The following is a 5,211-nucleotide window of genomic DNA, read 5'->3' as shown; positions in this document are numbered from 1 at the left end:
ACCTTCTCCGCCCAAATCCCACCCACCTCTGCTTTCCTTGCCCTCCACCCCACCCCCCCCCCCCCCACCTCTGTTACTGACTCCCGCACACGTAAATCCTACGCCCGGTCTCAAAAAATCGCTGAGACTTTGGATGGGCCTCAGGATCGGTTTTACTCCTAAATTCGGTCGACTCCGGGCAAGTCGATGCTTGCAGGCCCATAGCTCGTTCAGAAAGACGGTTTTTCCTCCGCATTAAAGCTAAGGTGCCCATCACCGGCTGGGGCCTCCTGCCCAAAAAGTCCAGTTTCCGGCCCCCACTCTCGTCTATTGGCCATCCGAAGTTCTCTGCCGCCGGCGAGGGCGTGCCTACGGGCAGCACCGACCCCAGTTGGGGAAGAACAGGCTGCTCCGGTGGCAGGGAGCTGATCTTGACCGCATCGGTCTAAAGGCCCTTTTGAGGACATTCCGGGATGTTGGACTTCCCTTGGAAGACGGAGCACGGCCGTAGCTGATTGTGCTAACTGTCAGAACGAGTGTGACTGCATTCGGTGACGGGGACTTCATTATAACTACTGTTGTTTTCACCACCGGGACCTGGGTGAGTCCAGCAACAGCATGGTCGCCTGACGAAGTGTCAACGGGATCTATGCGCAACCTCGCAGCGGGAATCCCCACTGGTGATTGCCTCGGGGTCAGTCGAAGGCTGATGGAGTTTGTGGGGTCTGTCGGTGGGTGGTTCCGATCCTGAAAGCAGGAGAGAGAGACAGAGTGAGAGAGGAGAGAGGTGAGAACATTTCCAAAAAAAAAACAGATATTATGCAAGTATTGCTACACACACTTGTACATCCAAAATGGGTCTGGGTCAGAGGAACCGAAAGAGGAAGCGTGCACGTTACTCCGGGTGTGTTTTTGACCCAGGGGATACGGAGAGAGGATCTGTTCACGTTGCAGCCGGGGTGGATCTGAAACGGCGGTTACAGGGACGGTATCATGCATGGTCGACCCGATGTGCGTATGACACAGGGATATGGAGATTTGTACTATGAAGTGCACGCCCGTGCACAAGCAACAACTGGGGATTGAAAATTTTCCTCGCGATCATACTTCCCACGGGGTATAGACTTGATGGAGAACTCACCGACAAACTGCAACGACTAACTTTTCTTCTGGTTGCACCGAACGTCGACGTGATGGCGGAAAGTAACCTTGTTGTTCTCGCAACTCGGGAACGCTGCGGTTCCATATTCTCTACAGCGGAACAAAAACAGAAGGAGATCAGTATATTGGGGTGAGTTGTCCTTCGAGCTTGGCAATCTATTTGCAAACGTTTTGTCACTATACGAGGGGACATCATCGACACCAGAGGGTTTGACGCCCGAAATTGTTGGAAATAACTCGCAAAATGTGCAGCGCGGGTAGTTAATGGTTGGGTTGAGTTGTTCTCCGAGTTTGGCTATCCCTTTACGGAATCTCCGTCACCATCATAATGATGCCTCTTCGTCTGGCAACGAAACGTTTGCTAATGGATTACCAAGCTGGAAGAACAACTCAACCGAGCTACACGTTTGCCGAATTATTTCAAGTTTAGTGTGAGACCGACCCGTAGACTGAGTGACAGGGCGGTGTGGTGAAAGCTTCACTTCGCTTCTGACGCCAGGCATGTGCTATTGGACTGCGTGGAGGGAGTTCAACTCTGTGCTTGGCCCTATGATCTTTCAGACTGCAGACGATAATTCTACTGACACTTGGTCCCAGAGGATTGGGAGGACGGGTGCTCAACGCACGATCCCAAGTGATGGTAGACATCCAGGGAGTTGGTGTGTTTGATGGCTTGTCGCGGCGGATAGTGGAGTGGATAGAGGACTCACTGACATTGAGTCATCGTTGACCATTTGACCCTGACATTTACCCCAATGTAGTTTAAGCCCACGAATTACCCCATGACTTCCGACACATTGCTGTCCAACAGATCACACTCCTTTCTTGTAGGGGAGCTCTCTGTGTCTGGTCTCCCAACCACTAAGCCTCGTGTTCCCAGCCCTCCGAGACTCCCCTCGTCATTTCTGTGACATCCTTACCTTCCCAATGTTTACTCATGACGATTATTTTTTTTATATATCCAGAGCTTTTCCGATCTACTCAAAAAAACTCTTGTCTAGACTTCCGTTTGGCCAGGAGGTTATACAGACAGATGCTTTATCTGCTCAGCAGGTGAATTACTGATCCTCACATCCCGACGACGGCCGTCTGGAACAGCTCTGTGACGCCACAGTGAGGGAGATCTCTCAACATTAACGTCACACTCCACGTCTCCTGTATCACCTCAACGGTATTTTACGTACCCGTGACACGTCACAGTGGTACCCTTGTCACGTGACTGGGGTTGACGTTATACTGGACTTGAGGTAATGGTCTTGTGATGGTGGAGTGATGTCATTTTCCCGCCAGTAGAGGTCATGTGACAGGTTTTTTTTACAGGGTATAAAAGGAAGACCCACCCTGTCAGGTGGGGCAGTTCGTGGCGGAATTTGCCAAGATGACTTCATGTCACTGCGTGATTTAATGTGATGACGCAGTTTAGTTCTATGTAATGCCTAAAGTTTAAAAGGTCATTGCCAACGGTTTCTTTGCCGTGGAGAGTGAAGAAAAGTTTGGAAGGTAAAAATCGAGGAGAACCGATTTTCGAAGGTGGAAAAGTTCGACCTTGTTTGATCCTCATTCGGAAGGATTTCGTTGACTATTCTCGCTGTTAATCCCTGGGTTGACCAGAAAGGATTGAGAATAGTGTGGGAAGAAAGGTCAGTACCTTTGAGCCGTTATATTTTATAAAATTCTTCGTGGGAAAGTTCGACGCCGGGGAATCGAAGGACAACGACGTGGAAGAGAATTTAAATCGCCTTTAAAAAGTCTCTCCTTTTAAAAGTATTGTGAGCTTTTGAACTTCCGGCATATCGCTCTAAAGAACTGTTTTCTTTCGGCATACCGTTTTAAAGAACTTTTTTTTTCAATACCGCTTTAAAGACTGTTTGGGACTGCAAAGCTATTAAGAACTGTTTGAGCAGCTGCCCAGCAGCTGAGTTCCGATTACGTTTGGGTTTGTTTACTTTTGAGGGGGTTTGTTTCAGTGTTTAATGAACGTGTTATTTGTTATAAAAACCCTTGCCTAGCTCATCTATATTTATTGTTGCCTGAATACATAACAGGTAATTTGTGTTATCTCCATTACGTGACAGTGAGGAAGCTGACGTCACAATGTCTACCCTGCACATCATTTGAATGGCAGGGTGTGGCAGCTCTGTGATGTCATTGAGAGGGAGATGTCGCAATATGGAACCTCTCTGTTTTCTGTAACTGTAACACCAGTCCACATTCTGTTATTGTTTACCTTTGTGTTGCCCCGATGTGCTGAGGGAATAAAGTTATCTTCATGGATGGCATACATAACAAACTTTTTCACTGAACATTCATGAACCAATTAAGCCATTATCCATCAGGAACCCTTTTAAAGAGGGAGTTTCTTTATCCTTCAGTGGTGCCTGGTAGATAGTGAGACACTCCCTTCTCATGGCCCCGGCTAAAAAGTCTCCCCACCCCATCATGAGCGCCTGCCTATTGCAGTCCCTCTCCGATCAGAGAGCCTTGCTGCAAATGGAGCCTCGATACCACCTGAAACTCCTGTTAAAGATGGAGACACATCTACAAGCGAGACAGCTGTTGATGAGAGTGTCCCTCTCCCATGCGGACCTTTGTGAAAGAGCATGTCTCAACCATCAGGGATCCCTGTTTGAGAGGGAATCTCTCACCCTATCAGGGACCATTGTGATGATGAATCTCCTCACAGCCGCGACACCTCTGAAACTGGAATCTCTCCCACGTCAACACACCCTGATGTAGAGGGCTAATCTCCTCCATGGAAAGGTGGATAGGAAATGTCTGTTAAAGTGGAAGTCTCTTCCCCATGAAAAACTCCTTTTTAAAGCTGGAGTCTTCAATTCAGGCTAGAGAGTTTTCCTCCCTCATTAAGGATCATGTTGGAAAAAGTATATTTCAACCCTGTTCAAAAGGAGATCTCTCATCCATCAGTGACCCTTGTTAAGAGGGGATTACCCTCACCCCCGCCCCATCAGAGACTCCTGATAAAGACGGAAATTTGTATTGAGCATTACTGTCGAAATTCTGTCTCTCCCACGTCCTGCACCCACTTACATTCCCCACTCGTTCATCAAGGACCTCGATTTTCCCTACCTGGAATCCCTTACCTTCGCACCCTCACAGACACTCTACTCAGGCTGTCATCTGTCACCTTCCCTCCTTTTCATTCGATTCATCCCTCACCACCTCTCTGTGACAATCTACTCTACATCTTTCTCTCTGGACTGTTCCCTCTCCCTCATTGAGAACAGTATGGAAACTGGCCTTTCGGCCCAACTCGCGAATGCTTTTGAAGCTTCCAACATGCATTTGTAGAAGTTGCCTGCATTTGATCCACATCCCTCTGAATTTCTCCTATCCATTTATCTGCCCAAGAGTCTTAGTGGCATGGACATCTCCAACTTCATCTGACAGCTCTTTCCAGACAGTGCTTTGTAAAAGTATTGAGCACCAACTATTTATGCACATAAATGAGTATTACAGCCAGTGATATGGATATATTTAACTTGAGAAGTTTTATTTATGAATCACGTTTCCTTTTTTCACTGTGGAGCCAAACAAATAGGAAAAATTGTAAAGCATGAAAAACTAAAAATTGATTGCAACTAAAAATGAAAAACTACCTGTTAGCAGTTGAAAACTCCTCCTTTCCTCAGTACTAGGTTGAACCACCATTCGCAGATTTTCAGTCAGTAGTCTCTGTGGACAATTCACTATTTGCTTCGCATAAACTGGTGGAGCAAGACTTACCCATTTTTACAAGCTGTGGTAAGTTAGTTGGGCAGCAGTGCAGGACAGCAATCTTGACTTTCTGCCTGATATGTTCAATCAGGTTAGGGTCAGGACTCTGGCTCGGCCACTCATGCTCATCAGTTTTCCTCATGTGAAGTCACTCCATGGTTGATCTGGCAGTGTACTTTGGGTCGTTGTCCTGCTGAAAGACAAGCTTTCTCCCCAGCTGAAGCTTTCCTGCAGAGGCTATCAGATTTTTATCCAGGATCTCTATATTTATCGGTAATGATTTTCCCATCAATCCCGACAAGATCTTCAGTACCTGCTGCTGCTGAAAAGCATCCC

General features: G+C 47.3%; 1 long non-coding RNA gene across 1 annotated transcript; it reads right to left on the bottom strand.

The window, feature by feature from the left end:
- Window positions 1-202: 202 nt before the first annotated feature.
- On the bottom strand, window positions 203-4,591 carry LOC140715630 (uncharacterized). The gene is made up of 3 exons (XR_012096178.1): window positions 4,242-4,591; window positions 1,121-1,230; window positions 203-726 (listed from the first exon to the last, which is right to left on the bottom strand). It is a non-coding gene; the product is annotated as an uncharacterized lncRNA (long non-coding RNA).
- Window positions 4,592-5,211: the final 620 nt, after the last annotated feature.

This window comes from Hemitrygon akajei, chromosome 24 (genome assembly GCF_048418815.1).
Source record: "Hemitrygon akajei chromosome 24, sHemAka1.3, whole genome shotgun sequence".
NCBI classification, from domain to species: Eukaryota; Metazoa; Chordata; class Chondrichthyes; order Myliobatiformes; family Dasyatidae; genus Hemitrygon; species Hemitrygon akajei.
This window is presented reverse-complemented; position numbering and strand designations above follow the sequence as displayed.